Genomic DNA, 20,243 nt, shown 5'->3' on the forward strand with positions numbered 1-20,243 from the left:
GGGCAGAGAAGGAGTGTAAAGTGGACTGAGCACACTTTTCAAGTAAAGAGACTCAAATCCCTTTCCTGCTGATCGGTGGAGTCAGCCTTTGCGAATGAGGGACGTCAGAACACACCTTTTCCATCAACCAGCTTTTGTGACGTTGGCAAATCATTCTTCATCTCTATTTATGCTGCTGTGATAAGGCTTTCCATCATTTATCATTCCATTATTCCTCAACTCTTTTAGGAGTTTATTTAATTTTTGCAAACAGTGAAAAACATTGAGAGCTAAGTTGGGTGAATAAAGTTGATGATAAAGTTGAGTAATGAGTGTGTGTGCGCACATGTGCACATATGTGTGTGTATCTGTGTACGCGATCTTCCAAACTGACCATAAAGCAATGAAACTGGTCGTAGTGTGTTACACAGTGCCCCCTCCCTCCCCCAGAAAAGGTCCACGTCTACGTCCTATTCTGAAGAAACGGTGAGTGTGAGTTTATTTGGGGAAAGGGTCATTGCAGAGGTAATTAAGGATCTCAAGTGAGATCATCTTTTATTCTTCGGGTGGGCTTGAATCTAATGACAAGTGTCTTCTAAGAAAGAGACAGGAGGAGATTTAGGAGAGCCAAGAGAATGCCATGTGAAGACAGAGGTAGGGATGGGAGTGATGTGGCCATGAGCCCAGGTGTTCCTGGAGACAGCAGAAGCTGGAGCAGACAACAACGGGTTCTCTCTGAGACACTTCAAAGAGAGTAAGGCTCTGTTGACACCTTAACTGCAGATTTCTGGCCTACAGAACTAAGAGAATAAATCTATTTTGTCTTAAGCCACCATGTTTGCAGTAATTTGTTATGGCAGCTCCAGGAAATTAATACACTGGTTTATTTATTTATTTATTTATTTTGGCTTGAAAATGTGGCTTTAAGACAATTCTCAAAGAGAAAGGAATTTCAGAACTAATCTGAATAGTGATATTATCATTAAAATAAGTGTCTACTTTCCTCTGAAGTCTACTTAAAATAATTTTCCCCCATCTGTATCAGTCAGGGTCCAACTAGGGAAATAGAAACCACTGTGGGTTGAGAACTTGGCTGCTCAGGACCTGGACCCCATCATGGGGATACATTTCAGGAAAAATGTTCTAGAAGGTCAGCTGGCATTCTACTTATTTCCTAGAAGATTTGGAATCATTCCCCTGTATTTATATGTATTTTATTCCTCCCTCTGTGGCAGACAGGATAATGGTCACCCAAAGATGTCCACATCCTAATTTCTGGGAACTGTGACTATATTACCTTAGTTGATCAAAGGAACTTTCTATCCAGTTATCCTAGATTATCAGGGGCAGTCACAAGGGGTCTTATAAGCAGGAGGAAGGAGGGTCAGAGTTTCGAAAGGAGATGTGATGATGAAGGCAGAGGTTGGAGCCACAGCTTTGCAGATGGAGGAAGTGGCCACAAGCCACAGAATGCAGGAGGCCACCAGAAGCTGGAAAAGGCAGGGGAAGGATCCTCCCCTAGAGCCTCAGCTGGGAATGGGGCCCTGCCAGCACCTCGACCTTCGCCTAGAGAAGCTATCTTACATTCCTGACCTCCAGAATTGGAACATGCTAAATTTATGTTGCTGGAAGCCACTAAGTTCGTGGTCATTTCTTGCCAAAGCCATAAAAAACTTATTAGGTTTTTACCTTCCACTTCAAATAGCAAAATAAAACAGCCAGCATTATTCTATCTCCAGCTGACACAATGTGCAAACGGCACAAATGTGAAACTGTGCTCTTTCTTTCCTGCTCATTTCTCAATATGCCTCTCTGCCACGAAGGCTCCGGGAAAGTCAAAGGCCGAGCAAATAACGGCGGTGACTTCATGCAATCCTAACAGTTACAGGCCCCACTGTTTGCCGTGAACGATGTTACAGCTATCTTGTGTTAGAGTTTGATTTGCATCTGCAAATGGGATTCAATCGAGTGCCTCTAGTCAACAGGTCATCATGTTGCATTCTGACAAATGCCCCTTTTCGACTCTTTGGCATAATTGCTTTCTTTTGGTGGATGGTTAACACTACTTTGGTGGTATTTATTAAAACTATAATGTCTTATGCTATTACTGGAGTGCTTTCATTAAATTAAACGGGCTTGATTCAGATAGATGAAGTGGGAAAGGATATTTAATAAAATAATACCTCGTGTTTGCAGGGGCTTTTATAATCTAATTAATGGTAGGGCTCATGGCGTTGACTTTCCTTTCTTCTTTCTCCATGGAAGTCAGGGGGTGGAGAAGAGAAAGACAAAGGCCAAAAATAAGGAGACAGATTCTTGTGAAAATAAAGGATCGCACTATGACCCAGCAATTGCCTAGGTATTTATCCCAAAGATACAAACACAGTGATCCAAAGGGGCACCGGCACCCCAATGTTTATAGCAGCAATATCCACAATAGCCAAAATATGGAAAGAGCCCCAAGGATAAAGAAGAAGTGGTGTGTGTGTGTGTGTGTGTGTGTAATGAAATATGATTCAGTCATCAAAAAATTGAAATCTTACCATTTGCAATGATGTGGATGGAACTAGAGGGTATTGTGCTGAGTGAAATAAGTCAATCAGAGGAAGCCAATTATCATATGATTTCACTCATACGTGGAATTTAAGAAACAAAACAGAGGAGCATGGAGAAAGGGAGAGAAAAAACAAGACAAAATCAGAGAGGAAGACAAATCATAAGAGACTCTTAAGTATAGGAAGCAAACTGAGGGTTGATAGAGGGATGGTGGGTGGGAGGATGGAGTAATTAGATGATGACATTAAGGAGGGAACATGATACAATGAGCACTGGGTGTTATATGTAACTGATGAATCACTGAACTCTACTTCTGAAATAATACATTATATATTAATTAACAGAATTTAAATAAAATAAAATTAAAAAAGAAAATAAGGGAAATAGACTAATAATAACAGTAGCAGTAGCAATAATAGTTAATATGACTTAACTATATAGAATCTATACTATGGGGAGTTTGTATACCCTTTTCATTTGGTTCTCATGACCTCATGAAAAAAATATGATTAGCCACATTTTGCAGCTGAAGCAGCTGAGTCTCAGTAGATCAAGTTCATCCAGGTGGTAAGCATCTGAACTGGAACTCTGGAATCAAAATTTTTAAGTGTTATATTGAGTTTTTTGGGTTTTTTGCTTTTCAGCTTGACTTTCTATCATTTGGAAAGAGGTGAACACCTTCACTCAACAAAAATTTATACATGGCATGCATTTGTTAAATATTTATCACATTCATGTATGAATAAATGAATGAAAATTTCCAGCCAGCTACCGCACGCCTTCAGGCAAGTTACCTGCTAATTCTACGCCTGAGCAACATGGTGCAAAGAGGCAGACCTGCTTCTGGTTTGGAAGAGAGTGAATGACTTGAGTTCATTCATTTGTTCATTCATTTCCTCATTGAACAGATACCATTGAGGATTTACCATGAGCCAGGTACTGTGCCGGCCAGTGGGAGTTATGGGTAAGAAAGACAGTTCCTTCCCTTAGGGATGTTCAGAGGCCTCTCCATAGGGCCAGTAACTTCAGCCCACCCTGATGACTGGGATAACACCATAGACTCACAAAGCCTAGACCTGAACGGGACCTCAGAGGGCATCTTCAAGAGAAAGAGCATTCAGCTGACCAGCTGGGCTGCAGTTCAAGACCAGATAGGGCTGGATTCGATCCTGGGTCTGCTGCTTACTAGTTAGACCTCACTTGCTGCGCTTGCCCACTTGGGGATATTGGTACATATCCTAGAGGGTTGAGATGAAGTTCAGAAATGACATAGGATGACATTAAGTGCTTAACTCAGGATCTGTCCATAGGAAGCCCTCAATAAAGGTTTGAATGCATGTCACTCTCTCTATCATGCTTTTGATTCACACGTACTGCCTCCTGCCATTATTGGGGGTTTATGTTTGTGAGTCGTTTCTACTCATCTATATTGCAAAGTGCTTTCAAGACTGGTTAGACCAGGTGTGAATATAAAATGTGGTGACTGCATATTTTTCATGACTCTTTAAAGTACAGGTTCCAAGTCCCCAACACATCTTCCAGAGATCCTTCTCCATGTGGCTCCCCTTCCTGGTTCTGTGTATAGTCTATTCTTTACAAGCCAGATCCTGTCATTCCCCTGCCTTCCAGAGGCTTCCCATTGTACTTAGAATGACCGTAAGCTTGCCTCAGTGGCCTGGGGGGCCCCTGGTGGTTACCTACCATCAAGCCTGCCCATTTCTTCATCGGTCTGTCTGTGCTAGCCACCTCAACCTTCTTCCTGCTTCTCTAATACAGGAAGGCATTTTGCCTTCTCGCCCTTCCACATACATAGTAGGGCCTTCCCAACCTCCTTCACCTGGCCCTGCCTTATTAAATGCCACCTCCTCAAAGGCAGTACTCTGTTCCTATTCTCCAAGCCTTTGCCCTCTTCCATTTGCTTCATAATACCAATCACTGGGCATTTACTGGTTTATCCTGTCTCCAACTCTTAGCTTAGTTCTAAGAATGCTGACTGCTTCATTCACTTCTGCATTTCCATGGCTTAGAACAGAAGACACATCAAGGATTCCATAATTGTCTACTAAGTAAGTGAATGAGTCCTTTATAACAGAGTTTTTTTTTCCCTAATTCAAGGAGACCCGCTTCTAGACTTCAATAACAAATTATTAATATATTATTTTTATTGTGTATCCTTGACTTATAACTGTTTAACAACAATAACAAAAAAGCATTAGAGGGGCACCTGGGTGGCTCAGTGAGTTGGGCTTCTGTCTTTGGCTCAGGTCATACTCCTGGGGTTCTGGGATTGAGCCCCACATTGGGCTCCCTGCTTGGTGAGGAGCCTACTTCTCTCTCTCCCTCTGCTGTTCCCTTTGCTTGTGCTGTCTCTCTCTTTCCATGTCAAATGAATAAATAAAATCTTTTTTTTTTCTTTTGAAAAAAGCATTAGATGCTCACTATTCTCCTGTCCTGTAGCCTGGGGACTGCACTGGACAGAGTAGCCACAAGACGTGTTTATGCCCCACACCCTCAAAACACCGGTGAGGAAAACCTCTATAAGCCCCATGATTGCCTATGGAAAGCTCAGACAGACCAAACCGGAAAGACTGCCAGTGCCAAGGAAATTAAATCTGCAGCCAGAAAGGGCAGGCCCTCTAACTTTGCAAAGAGATACAGGGACATACAACACGCACAAGGATGTGGTTTAGAGGTCTTCAGATCTGCCCCCGTGTTTCTTGGGCACTTGAAGAAAGTGACTTGAAAGTAAAGTAGCCTGGGTAGCAAGTCTGAACACTGATGGTTTGTTTTGGAAACAGAGGCATTGGATCCAGTGGCTGATGGAGAAGGACGGCATGAGCCGATGCAGACCTCAGTGTGCAAACTGGTTCTTAGATGACGAAAAAAATCTTATTTTTGTGTATAAAGCACAGATACACTGACTGATTTCACAGGGAGGGGAGGCAGTTAGGAAGAGAAATGTCTAAACGTTACCTAGATGTGATTCACCTAACAACCACCGTGTGGTTGGGACTATTTGACCACTTTGTGGACGAGGAAACTGATTCTCACATAGAGTAAGTGGAGCCCTCGAGCTCACCCAACTCTTGAGTGGGGATCAGAGACTTGAAGTTCCAAAGTGCCCTATTGTTCCAGAAAAAATATATTTCTCATGAATCCCCTAAAAGGTGCTTGAGTTTGTTCATTGCTGCCGGAAGACTCTACAGAGCAGTCAACGAAATTGGGAGTGGATTGTCCTTTCCCATGTCCCACCAGGAAGCTTTCTGGTGTCTCAAGCATTTTAGGGCTCCTGCACGGGAGACCTGCTTATCAACACATCTGAGACCTCCCAATTATGCGGTTAGTGTTCCTGTGTCACCTTATGAGAACACAAAGTGGAAAGTGATGGGACCTGGATGAATTACACAGACATAACAAAGCACTAAGGGAGATATAAAGGAAAATAAGAAAGAAATACGAAATGGGAAAACCACCAGGCTCTCTAAATCTACATTTTTGGGCTTCTAAAGGACAGTGAAGCAAAACTCTGTCCCCTGTGGGCTGGCTGCATGACCCGGGCAAGTTCCTCAAGCTCTCTGAGCCTCGGTTTCCCCAGCCAGGAGAGAAGTGTGAGGACTAATGAGATATCCTCTGAGAATAAGCCTCCCAGTCCATGCTAGGGAAGGGGCTCATGTCTCCAGGCCTGGCCTGCTATACTCTAGGATGCATGGTTTCCTTTCCCTGGGAGTCCTCCCAGTTCATTCCAATATTTAGTTTGTCCCAAATGATTCACCAAGTGCACAGGACAAAGCTCACTGAGTCCCAGTGTAGGTTTTCAAATGGATCCATTTTCTGTGGGCATCATAAGGAGCCATCAGCAACCACAACACTACCAGTTGCGCAGAGAACATATCCAGGGGAATGGTAAAATCATGTAAAACCTCAAATTCTTTTCAGTACTCTTGAATACTTTAAGAGCCCCTAATTGCATGCAATTGACATAATAATTCCTAATTATTTCCCCCCACTCATTAAAGCACGTTTCTTAAGAGTTTTTACTCAGCCTCCCTATTTTAAGGCTAGTTCTTTTCATTCCATGTACATGAATGTAATTAATTTCCCTCTTTTTGTGATGCATAAGAAGTACCCCCCCCCTTTGTTTGGTGCTTTGGTGTCATCTTTCTATAGCCTTATTGTTGCCTTTCTTCCTTTGTCTGGTTTGTATGTGTCCTGCACTTAGGGGGCAGTGGGGACTGTTAGAAATGCCACCCCTCCTGGAATCAGGAAGAAATGCGGGTAAATCCTAGTGCTCCTGCTTCCTGGCTTGGGGAATGTTGCTCAAGCTCTCTAAGCCTGTCTCCTTATCTGTAGGATGAACATGGTGACTCCAGACATGTGAATTCATGAGATCTTGTTTTGCTGTGATAGCTAGCATTCTTTTTTTTTTTTTAAAGATTTTATTCATTTCTTTGACAGAGAAAGAGAAAGAACACAAGCAGGGGGAGCATCGAGCAGAGGGAGAGGGATAGAGAAGCAGGCTTCCCACAGAGCAGGGAGACTGATGTGGGGCTCCATCCCAGGACCCTGAGATCATGACCTGAGCCAAAGGCAGATGCTTAACCCTCTGAGTCACCCAGGCATCCCAATGATTAGCATTCTTCATAGCAGGTGGCCAGAAAACTCCATTCAAATTGGCAAAAACAAAGTAATATAATTTATTGGCTCATGGAACAATGAAAAAAAATCCAGAAGTATGGAACATCAGAGATCCAGCCGGCAATGTCAGTGAGGACCATCCCTCATGCCCACAGTGGGATAGAAAGGAGGCCATGACCAGTGATTACATCTGCCTTCAAAACTGAAGACCCACTGTGTGCCTGTACTCCACAAATACCAAAGGAAAATGATTCTCTTGGTACTTAATTAGGTTACTGCCAAACTTTTAAGTGTGCTTTGTAAAATTTGGATATGAGAATCTTACTTCCACTGGAAATTTTATGACCTCTAAATGCAGATAAAATATTTCTAATGAAAATTTATGCTCTAAGGATAAGCTATTTGACATATAAAATACACACACACACACACACACATACATATATATATGTAAAGTTCATTACCAGATTCCAAAGACTGAGGATGAAGTAAAATTAAAATTAAATTAAATTAAAATCTCAATAATTTTTATTCTGATTACATGATGAAATGAGAATATTTTAAATAGCTTGATGTTATGGGTTGAACTGTGCCCCCCCAAAATCCATCCATCAAAGTGCTAATCCTCAGGACTCAGAATGTGACTCTTTATTGGGAAATCGAGTCACTGCAAATGTAATTAGTTACAATGAGCTCCTACAAGGTCAAGTAGAGTGACCTTGTCTGGTGTCCTTATAAAAGGAACAGCATGTGATGAGAAAGTATCTGTTACTCAAGTGAAGGGAAGACAATGTGAAGACCCAAGACCCAAGATCCTTCACTGCAAGCCAAGGAATGCCAGAGGTTTACAGTGAACCACCAGAAGCTAGGAGAGTAGCGTGGACCAGACCCTTCCTTCATAGACCCCAGAAGGAACCAACCCTGTGGATACCATGATTTCCAACTTCTCACCTCCACAACTGGGAGACAAATCACTTCTGTGGTTTAAGCAACCCAGTTTGTGGTGCTTTGTTATGGTATCCCTGAGGGTCTGATACAGTCAAACTGAATAAAATACATTATTAAGATTAATCTCACCTACGGACACTGAGGGGGGCACTTGACAGGTGAGCACTGGGTTATATGTGGGCAAGTTGAACCCCAAATAAAAAAACATTAGTCTCACCAGATTTGTTTCTTTAAATATGTAGTTAATCAAAAGTCAGAATTACTGGGGATCCCTGGGTTGCTCAGCGGTTAAGAACCTGCCTTTGGCCCAGGGCGTGATCCTGGAGTCCTGGGATCGAGTTCCACGTCGGGCTCCCTGCATGGAGCCTGCTTCTCCCTCTGCCTGTGTCTCTGCCTCTCTCTCCCTCTCTGTGTCTGTGTGTGTGTGTGTGTCTCTCATGAATAAATAAATAAAATCTTTTTAAAAAGTCAAAATTACACATATAGCTTGCATTATCTTTCTACTGGACAGCACTTCTTTAGGGGAGAAGCATGGGTATTAAGAACACAAAGACAGGGCCACTTGACCTACTTAGGGAGCTCAAGAAAAGCTTTCCCTGAAGAAGTGGTGTTTGGACTTGGGTCTGGAGAACCTTTGGTTCTTCAAATGGGGGAATGGTGAGTAGGGTGTGGAAAGGCAGAGGGCTCCAAGTAGAGGGAATGGTTTGCACAAACCGGCAGAAAAAAGCATGACTCTTGCCTGAGCCCTCCCTGGTAACAACACGTCCCAAGTTGCCTAAACATTCCTTTGGAGCATTTAACTCCTGTGGGGTAAATACTCCCTGCCACCCCACCCCGGGCTGCTGAGGGGTGCCATAGTGCAACACCATGGATGTAGAATAGTAAAGAAGCATCAAAAGAGAGTCAACAGTTCATGGGTGTAAATGAAAGTAGGAGTAAATAATTCTAATAGACACAGATGTGAACAACTCAGGCACACATGGAGGATGAGATGAGCCAGTTACCAAGTTTTAGGATTTCAAGTGACTAAAACATTCCCCCGTCATCACTCACACACAACCCCAATGTACCCCCATGAGTCAGTGGTGGCTGTGACTTCCAGGCGTCTTTTTCACGAGAGCCAATGAGATCTGTTTTTATTGGGTTATTTTTTAAGATTATTTATTTATTTATTTATTTATTTATTTATTTATTTACTTATTTTTATTCATGAGAGACACACAGAGAGAGGCAGAGACACAGGCAGAGGGAGAAGCAGGCTCCATGCAGGGAGCCTGATGCGGGACTTGATCCCAGGACCCTGAGCAGAAGGCATACGCTCAAGCACTGAGCCACCCAGGATTATTGAAGATAACAGTCCCAACAGCCCCACAAGGAGTTTATTGACCAGAAGCCAAGCCAGACCCACCAGACCTAATCTCTGTGGAGAAGAGGACCCCATCTTCCATCCAAACGGAGGATGTGAACCCAACACTCTGAGCTGAGAATGTGGATGAGCCAGGAACTTAACTGGAGAAGATAACAGAATGAAAGGAAGGGGACAGAGAAGAAGAGTCACATATTTATTTCCAAGCTCAGTCTCCTGCCTTTAAATATATCTGATTTATTGCAAAGGAATTTTGTCTATACTCTGAAAAGTATAGCACTGGAAGACCATGTTTGAGTCAATCTCATCCCCCTCCACCTTCGCGCTCTGTTGAAAGGCTGAACTACTGGAAGTTCCTACAGCATCATTCATTCATTCATTCATTCATTCATTCATTCAAATAACCATTTATGGAGCCTAGAGAGGTTCTGTGATTAAGGTCACAGAGCCAGTTGGTGACAGAGTCTATCCTTTTTAGTCCATGGTGAAGCTCACTGACTTTCACACTGTGTGACAGGAGTCTCCTCATCTTAGACCAGAGATCCAGGTGACTCTGGGAGTCTAGAGCATTCTTGGTTCTCCCTGACTTCTCTTTGAGGTCTTTCCTCTTCATTCATGCCCATTCCAGGTGCTCCCAACGCTGTCCAGGACACTTCCTCAGTCACACGACAGGGATGCTGGCATGGAAGTTGGTCCTTCCTTCCTTCTTTCATCCAACAAATATTTGAGAGTCTGTGATGTGTCAGAGACCGCGTGAGGCACTGGGACCAGAATAGTAAACCAAACACGATCGTCTCCGCCCTTGAGCCCCAGAAACATACTGTCTCAATGCCATCCGCTCACCTGCTCGATCTTTGGTATTTACTGAGTGACTCTTCCGGGCTGGGAGCTTTGCTAGGCCTCCAGGAGACAGCAGAGAACAAGACAGGCAAGGTTTCTGCCTTCGTGCAGGTGACATTCTAATGACAGAAGCAATATTGAACAAATACACCCACCAATGAACGTATTCTATGGCGAGTAGTGGGAAGTGCTTCTGAAGGGAAAGCTGTGGGCACCGATGGAGGGTCACGGAGTTTGCATTTCAGATGAGTGGAGATGGGGGAGGCTTGGTGGAGACAGGATACGTAAGAAAAGATGAGAGTGAAGTGCGGGGTGAGCCTCTGCTGAATGAAGATGAGGGACTGAGGGACGGGCTGCTATTCCTCCCAAGGGCAGCAGTGACAAGGACAAGGAAGGAGTCCTGTGTTGGCTTGGCCCCCCATGCCTGAGTCGGGGAGGGGTTTCTCAGAGAGAAGGGTGTCTTCCCAGTGTCCCTCACCTGCCCCCTGGCTGGTGAAGTTGCCCGGTGTCCTCTTTGGCTGGAGACAGAGCCGCCTGGGCCCGTGGGGAACCAGCTGGAACATTCCGAGTCACGGTCACAGAAGGGAGGCCTGACCGCCCCTCGGGAGCACATTCCCCCCCGCCTCCTGGAAGCCCTTCATCCGCTTAGAAGGGAGCATCATTTCACAGAGCTGCCTGACCAGAACCTAATTATCCCTGGAGCCACGAGTTTGAGCAGTGGGGTTCCTGTCACCTGGCATTGGGAAATGGGTCAGCGGCCAGGACAGAGTGTGCCGCCCGGCCATGTGGGCAGCACATCCTCACCGGGCCGCAACCCCGGGGCACAGACACTTTCCCAAGTGGACACAACTTATTAAAAAGGGCATCGTGGACACTCGATCTCCGAGGCTGGGGAGCGGCCTTTGGGTCTATCCTTACTCCCTCAGAAGGCATCACCCTCCACCAAACCAGGGCGGCCCTTCGCCTGTGACCCTGTCAGTCTCAGGCCTGGCGTGGCCTCTCCTGACCTCCTCTGGTCTGTCCAGCACAGGCAGCTCTTTACGGGGCTCCCCTCCGGCCCTCTCTTCCCGAGAGCGCCCACAGCCTCATAAGGTCGACAGCTCCGGGGTGGGGGGGGCCGGAGCTTCCCGTGGAGACACGAGACCCGGAGGTGTTCTCTGATTTCCAGTGCCCAGCAACGGGTTCAGGGCAGAGCCAGACCCCAGGCTCTTCCCTCCTCTCCCTATTTTGCCCTTTGCTGTCCCCTTCTCTGGATTTGCTCTGTTACAGCTCCTCAAGGGGTGGCTAGTGTTCCATCCTCAGCTGGTTCTTGCTTGGGCAGGACCTCCCTGTTCCCTGGAGAATTCGGTAAATCTGACACTAGTCCCCAGCCTGTGAAAGGCCAGAGCTCAGCCCATGACGGCTGCAAGTTCCCAGGGCTTGGGTTGTCAAGGTCCCTCCGCCGTGGGTCCCTCCTCTGAGCCCAGAGGCTCTGTGTCACTCACGGTGAGTGGCAGGAAAATCTTTCATTGGCTTTCACCAAAAAATAAAAATTAAAAAAAAAAATCACTCATCCTGAAGCTTCTGTGTTTGGGGTAGTTTTTCCAAAGGCCAGGGAGTCGTGAGGAAGGGCTCCTAGCTAGCCCGACCTGCCTCATCTCGCTGTCTCCATCCTGCCCCCTCCCCTTATTTCTCTAGCTCACTGGAAGCCCAGCAAAACATCTGCTCCTCTCCTGCCACAAAGCATTTAGCCAACCTTTGCAGTCTCACGCCCCTCCTACTTTCCCACGCAGGCTCACTGATGTCCAGGGCAAGTCCCCAGGGGACGTGATCCCTTCTGTGTCTCTCCCACACCCCTCCCTGACCCCACGGGCTTCTCTGCATTTCAGATGCAAGTTTCCACCTGGCCCCTGATGTTCCCGGGCTGGACCTTGCTTCATCCCTCAGACCCTCCTCCTTCCCCGCGTCATTCTGTGGGATGCCTTCCGTGGCCAACAGTGTCTTTGGTCTGAAATGCAGCCGCGCTAGGGACAGCATAGGATGGGGAATGGGCTTTCAAGCCAGATGACCCGACTCGGGATCCTGAATCTGTCATCGCCTCTGCAACTTTAGGTGAATTGCCTAAACTCTCGGAGCCTCAGACTCTCCCCCTGTGTGGTGGGGTCCTAACAGCTCCTTGGTGGAGATGCCTTAAGTCTTAAGTAAGATACGCTTTTATAAAGGGCCTGGTACAAATAGGCATTAGAAACGTGCTAGCTACTATCCTCGCTGTTGTTATTTATCAATGGCTTTGCTCATTCTGTTCCCTCCAGGCAGGGCGCCCCTCTCTTTGCATCTGGGCCTTCAGACCCTACCGGTTTGTCATGGCCCAGCTCAGGTGATAGCTGCCCCGGGAAACGGGTCCTGGGGAGCCTTGCAAAGAAGAAGACATCACTCCCTCTTGCGTGCATTTATGGCTCTCTGTGTTATTAACTCCTGTTAAGCAGTGAATGCATAAGAAGGAATCACTGCTAATAGTCTCTTGGGTCCCAGAAAGACCTGAACATCCTCTGTAGCGATTTTTATGGAATTCCTCTGTTTGTGTTAACTGATCCAGCCCAAATGGCATTCCTTTCGATACCAATTGTCATACGATTTCTTTCATTTCTCCTATTATCTGTTGCTTAAGTGCCAGCTCTTTAAAAAAAAAAAAAAAAAGATTTTATTTAATTATTTATTTGGGCGAGGGGCAGAGGGGGAGGAAGGGGGCAAGCAGATTCGGCGCTGAGTGTGGAGCTCTAACAAGGGGTTCGGGACTCTAATCTGGTCTCGGACCCTGAGATCACGACCCTGAGATGGAGACCTGAGCAGAAATCAAGAGTCACCGCTTAACCGACTATGCCACCTAGGCGCCCCTAAGGGCCAGCACTTTAAAGGCAGGGCTAAAGTGTCAGCAAACTTCACAGCTTTCGTCCTTCACCCAGGCTTTGCCATATTAACAGATAGATTTTGAAAGTGCTCCGTAGATGTTTATTGACTCACCCAATGACAAAGGAAAGAACCGAATCTAATAAGAGGCATATACCAGCTCCTGCTAGGCAGGAAATTTCTAGAAAGAAATCGCTGCTAATATTCGCTTGGGTCCAGAAAGGCCTAGAGATCTTCTCTAACAGTTTCGTACCACATCCCCCTTAGTTCATGTCAACCATCGAAGCCCAAATGTCCCTTTCACTATTTTTAGCAGCCCCAGAGAATCGCAGCTCAGATCTCCCCTGGTGAGAGGCCAGGAGGATGCTTAGCTGACAGTCTCCAGCTGTTAGGTCCTTTGGGATCCCCGCTGGCTTGCAAGCCAGGGCACTCTTCTCTCTGCAAATCCCTGGATTTGACTGAGCAGGGCGGTGGCCCCAGGGCTGGCCATTTCCACCTGTGGAGACCCCTGTCGCAGGCCGGCTCTGTTTCGGAGCCCCCTGCCAGGGCTGGCTGAAATCTGTGGGGTCTGCATCGTAGTCTAATGGCTCTCCTGCCCCAGCTCTTCCCCATCTTTTCTTTTATAGGTGTTACCCCCCACCCCCAAAGCCTTTGCGCTTTCTATTCCAGCTCAGCTTCTCCTTTGCACAGATTCCAAACAGCACGCCACTGCAGACCAGTGTCCCGAGAGAGCTTAGAAGGAGCCAGAAAGAAGCCTGACCTCATTTTCCCGGAGCCATGAACGTTTACGGCCCGTGAGGAAATACAGAGTAGTGAGCTGAGGCGACAGCACCGAGCTCAGCCTTTGGAAGCCTTGCCCAGTGGCATGCCCATATAGCAGAAAGCACAGTAACAGTCCTTTGGTTTTATGGGGGACATCCAGCTGTAATTACATTGTCCAGAATATTATAGTAAAATCGATCAGAGAGCACGCTGTTCTTGTGGAAAATTTCCTGATTTCCCAAATGAGTCCAAAAACAAGACATTATTGATGAATCCTATTATTCTCTCAGAGGATATATAGATAAGAACAAATAGCGCTGTCTGGGAGTGCACACCCCAGGGAACTGCGGGATGGAGAAGGGTGTGGGGGTGGCCGCGGGCCGTTTTTCCAGCTGGCCCTGCTTTGGTCTGGAGGCTCCGTGATTAGCCCTGCTCTCCAAGGGTGACTATGTCTGTTCCTCCCTCTGCCCTTGTCACCCTTCAGCAACTCTCTCCTGACTCACGGGGACTCTTGCCTCAGGCCAGGCCTCCTTGGCAGCAAGGGGACTTTTGCAGGGGACCTTCATTCTGCCCGTCACTCTTTTGCACTCAGCTGGAGCTGCCAGGGATTTTTGGAGAGGTTCATCTTCTAGGTCACAGACGCCTGAAAATCCTCTAGACCCGCCTCGTGCAGGGTTGAAGACTGGCCATATTCTTCTCCATTGCTTTTGGACAATAGTCCAACATGAGAGAGAAGCCTTGATCCACAGACACTTGGGTGGTTTCCATGTCTTGGCCATTGTGAATAATGTTGCGGTGAACATGGGCGTGCAGATAGCTCTTTGAGATTCTGATTTCATTTCCTTTGGCTATGTACCCACTAGTGGGACTGCTGGATCGGATGGTAGTTCTATTTTTAAGTTCTTGAGGAACCTCCATACTGTTTTCCATAATAGCTGTACCAATTTATATTCCCACCCACAGTGGGTAAAGGGGGGAAAAAGACATCTTCAAATAACTTGGGCAAGAGAGAGGAAGGAATGCCAAGGCTTCTGCTTTCTAGACTCTTGTAGAAAGCACTGGTACGTTTATTTCCAACTCATCCCTAATCCTGGCCCCAACTCCCTCCACCCCCAGTGGGATTGGGATGGAGTAGGATAGTTCTGTCCACTGCAGTCTTTGGCACATGGTCATTGGCTACCTGACCTGGGGCAGGCCACTTAACCTGTCCAGGCCTCAGTTTCTCTCTGAGAACATCTTCTGTTTCTCTCTCTGAAAACATTTGTTGCAGGGTTATCAGGGCACTGCAGCTCAGATAATGGGAATGAAAAGGCCTTGTTGACTGTGAAATTGCTGTGTGGACATCAGACCTCATCATGGCGCCCTTCAGACCTATTTCAGCTCTCCCGCCAGGGAAGGTAAATATCCCAACAGGGATGCCTGAGATAGAAACCCTCCTCAGACTTTGCTTTTGGGCAAGCCTTTGTCTGACATGAACCAAGATGGCCTGCTGAGGGCAAACTCAGAATTTACGACTGCCCTCCTCTTGAAATAACCACCCTTGAGGGTCAGCATTCCAGCCAGTGGGCACACCCCCTTCCCCTTCCTTAAATGATGGATCACGCACTCTCCTACTGAATTAGCAGCCTTCAGGAGCCACATAAGCTCTAAGCTCTAGTGGTCAAGAGCAAGGAGTCATGAGGTTTGCTTAAGGATGGCTATCTGTGCCAGCACCGTGCTGGATCTGGTCTTGCCCTGGTGTAAGGGGAGTATGATGGGAGGGGAGAGCACTAGAGTTGCCACCCTCCTGCCCCCTGGCTGCTAATGCAAGTGCACAAGATGCCCACCTGGATTTGCTGCATGCCCAGGGCAGCCCAGTGAGAGCAGGAATCCACAGCTGAGCCACCATTTCTGGTCCATCATCATACTCCCAGAGTCTAATACAGTCCTTGGCCCATGAGAGCCACATAGTAAATATTCCCTGAACGATTAAACCAGTCTTTCCAGCTTTCAGATAAATGCATGAATTCTGTTTCTTGGGACTATAGGAAAAGAGTGTTGGGGAAGAACCAAGACACTTTGGAGGTCCTAGCAGGCTTCTTTGACATAGAAATGTCTTATTTCCTACATTTTAAACTTCTTGAGGAGAATCTATTTCCATAGCTGTGTCTATAGCTACAGTGATTTGTGGTCCTCCGTGAACAACTTAATTAACTAACTTGTACTACTTGGAAGAATTTTCACATCCTTCAACTGATTTCATTAGTCAAGCAATCCAGGGTGATGGGCATTGTCCTCTCCCATTTACAGAGAGGAAATCAGGCCCGTCGAAGATGACCTGACAAGGTCTCATTGGTGATAAATAGTGAAGCTGGGATTCAAATCAGGCCCTCAAAGAACACATTCCATGATGCCTCCGCTGTCTCGGCGCTTCTTAGCACCAGATTCTGAAGAGTGCAGGAAAGGGAGGCATTGGGAGGGCTCTGAAGGGGAGTTCTGGACACTTTTCTTAAGAACAGCTCTTCCTGGAAGACATGGGTGGGGTGAAGAGGAGGCCCATAGGGAGGCCCATAGGTAGAGGAAGACAGTTCATTTCTGACTTCAGAGATTCTGTTTGAAATTTCCCCCTTGGTGTTTAGCTTATCTGAGAGCTGTGCTCAAACACCGAGGTCCCTGGGGTTGGCAGTCCAACAGATAAACAGCCATGGGGATCAAATGTGGATACATTTCAGATACTTCGTTCAGAACACATTTCCATGTGAGTTGAGGTCAGCTGAGCAGAGAGACCTAAGATCACAGAATAACTCAGATGCTATAGAATGGAAAAATTTTAAGCCCCAAATATCCTTAATTTAGCCTTGATGAACATTAAGTTGAGATCAGAGGCCACAGGCTTCAAAAGCAGGAATCTTGAGAGGATATATATCCTCTGAGAATGCAAAGCCTTGAATTAACCATTGTTTATGGATAACAGAAGAGCTTAGAGGATATTTACAGACCCATTATTATACATTTTAGTTAAATCTCTACTCATTTGGTAACTTGTCCTCTTAGAGTTTCTGTCTCAATCTGTTCATTAAGAAGAGCAAAGAGATTTCCCATAAAATTATTATACTGACTTATATATTTGAGATTGTGGAAGTTTGTTACCCAGAAAACAGTCTTTGTCTTAGGGGGATAGACTTCATTCACAGACCCATGGTCTCTGACTCACAGACGTACTTCTAATCAACTCAACGCAGCTCAAAGATGGGCACACGCTCCTGGAACTAGAAACGGAGCTTCAGGCAGTCTGTCTTGTAAATATAAATAAAGAGATGCATTAGTCAGCATTCTCCAGAGAAACAGAACCAATAAGATATGTATGAGAAGATTTATTATAGAAATTGGCTGACGCAGTTTGGGAGGCTGGGAAGTCCCATGATCTGCAAGCTGGAGACCCAGGAAAACTGTTAGTGTAATTCAGCTTTGTCTGAAGGCCCAGGAATTGGGGGTGGGGGCAGGGAGTGGGAGACGGACTCGGGCACACTGGTGCCCATACAAGTGACTCTCATAGAGTGACTCTTTAAATAAAGTTACTCTAACTGATTAACTTTTTTTTTTTTTTAAGAGCGCAACATTTCAGAATTAGTAGAAGAACACAGATGATGAAGATGAGAGCCTATAGTAATGAGGGAGAAAACAAAGACGGAGTACAGAAAATCAACACAGGCATAACTTGGTTCCTAATAACGAATAAAACAGTTATTAGAAAACCAATAAAATGGACAAAACTCTGGCAGTATTGATCAAGAAGAAAAATGACCCTCCCCCCAAAATGCAAAAATTAAAAATTTTCCTTGAGAAAGGAAAGAAAAAGGAAATCACAAAGTTGGGGAATGAGGGCGAAGAGCATTGAGGGGCACAGCTGGGGACATGGAGTTTTATCTGCTTCCTAATTTCATCTTAGAGTCCCTGCGTGTTGCCCGATGTCTGAATGGCCTGGTGAAGATTCGTTTGGTTGCAACAGAGCGAAACCCATACTTGACTAATTGAGCAAATGAGGGAGTCTAGGGTCCCACATCACTGAAGAGTTGACTGGGATGGTTTGATCCAAAGCCCAGCCAATGCCATCGAGATCTTTCTCTCAGGTGGACACCTTTCTCAGGATATGCGTGTTCTCAGGCTCATGTGACCACAACTCCTAGACCAGTGGGATGGCGAGCCTGTTTCTTGATATTTCAAGCAAAAGCCCTGATTGCTCCAGTTGGGTGATGTGTTCTTCGCTACACCAGTCACTGAGGCCGGGAGGATGGAATGTTCTGGAAAGCTCTCCTCTTGACATGTGCAACAGGAGATGGAAGTGTTCATCAAATAAGCCACACGGATTGAATGTTGAGAAGGACCCATTCCCTCCAAAGCAAAATTGTGACCTACTGTCATGAGCAGGGACAGCCGATGCTGGGTGAGAAACATCCCACACCGGTGGTGGCGAGGGTCACCAGAACCATGGCCAGGGGCCTTAGGACGTTTTATCGGCTGATTTAGGAAACTGCATGAGATAGCCGCAGACAGCCCTTCGAGAAGGTGCCTGAATTGAAGAAGCCAGGCCGGGGCAAATTTGGAATGGATTCCAGACTCGTAATACCCACTGAGTTTATGAAAAAAGGAAATGACGGAAGGCAGAAATGGCATCCACATTTGACCAGCGGCCAACCACAAGAGTGGCATCTTGGGGCGATGTGGTCAGAGAGGGATTGGCACACGCTTTGATTAAAAAAAACGGACGAGATGTTTTATATTTTTTACTCTAGGGAATCCAATTTGTAGCCATTGAAACCAAGTGCTTTTGAGGTTTGGATGAATAATTTTTCTTCGGTTGTGACAGCAAGCCTCAGAGCGAGAGTTTGACATTAGGGAAGCCTCTCCACAGCCTACAGCCCTGAGGAGTAGACGGGCTGGGGGTGGAGGTGGAGCTTGGTTGGAAATCGGGGAGGGGGATCAGAAGCCCGATGAGGTCCCTGAGATCCTTACAAGATTATTTCCAGTTCGGCTTTAGGATTTGAAGATTATTTTTGGTCTAAAAACAGATGCCCAGACTGTGATATTCTTAGATTCACACTCCTCTGGAAGAGGTTCTAGTGCTCCTTGCTGGCTGCACCTGAGAGAGATGCTCTCTTTACTGTCTCTGTGTTCACACTGTCATTCATTCACTCATTCATTCATTAAATCAACCAACTTTACATTGACGGCTTACTGAGGTTTCATCCGGGGTGTGAAGATTTCCCACCAGACCCCCTGTCCTGTCCTTGCCGTCCCCGCTGGTCGCTTAGCTGCCAACTCAGCCACCCGTGGGTGCCCCCTGGACATCTCAGAGTCAACATCTCCAACACCAAACTGCTGATATCCTCTCCCAGCCAAGCTCTCTCCTCTCAGCTTCCTCGTCTCAGGAAGTGGTGCCTCCACCCGCCACGGGTTCAAGCCAAAACCTGGGACTGCGTTCTTGGCATTTCTCCGGCTTCACGCCTACTTCCAACCCAGCAGCTCGTGGGTTTCCATCAACGTGGACCAGAGGAACTGCCGGGTGGTTGAACGAGAAGGGGGATGAGTGAAGGACGCTTGGGGCTGCCTGCACCTGCCATCCGGCCCCGTAGGAACGCCTGCTCGTGTCACGGAGGCGCAGCTGGAGTAAGTGTACATCTGAACAAGGATTTCTACATTTTGAAAGACTCTTGCTATTTCCTGGAAACAGATTGTGTCTCTCGGATGGTCTATTAAGGCTTTTTTGTTTTGTTTTGTTTTTAACCACTGAAGATCTTGGAACCAAACCAAAGTAATCTGCATTTCCATTTTTATATCTTAATTTATAAACTGCACCTTATAATTTACAAGCTTTCACTTGGTGTCTCTACCGGAGCCGAAACAAATTCCACCCCTGCCAGCTCTGCTACCGGGGGCTTGTCTCTGCACTCTCCCTATCAGGAACCTCCTGGTTTTTCAGGTTAGGGAGAGTAAGGACAGTAATGATGGTGGTACGCCACATTCACGTAGGAAAGACAGACTGGGGTCTCATTATCCCCATTTTACAGATGAAAAGATAGAGGCTGGAGATGGGACCCATAAGGACCAAGGCTTGCTTATGAATAGCGAGGCCAGGCCTAGAATCTGTCTTTCCAGAATTCCTCATCCCAAGGGTCTCTCTGGGGCACTAGGTGAGGGTGGCTCCACCTGGGTACCAGGGACCATCTTGGTCTGTATCATTCTTTGCTGTGCACTGCAGGATGTTGGATAGTATCTCTGGCCTCTACCCATT

The sequence above is a fragment of the Canis lupus genome, chromosome 3 (assembly GCF_003254725.2).
Source record: "Canis lupus dingo isolate Sandy chromosome 3, ASM325472v2, whole genome shotgun sequence".
NCBI lineage: Eukaryota > Metazoa > Chordata > Mammalia > Carnivora > Canidae > Canis > Canis lupus.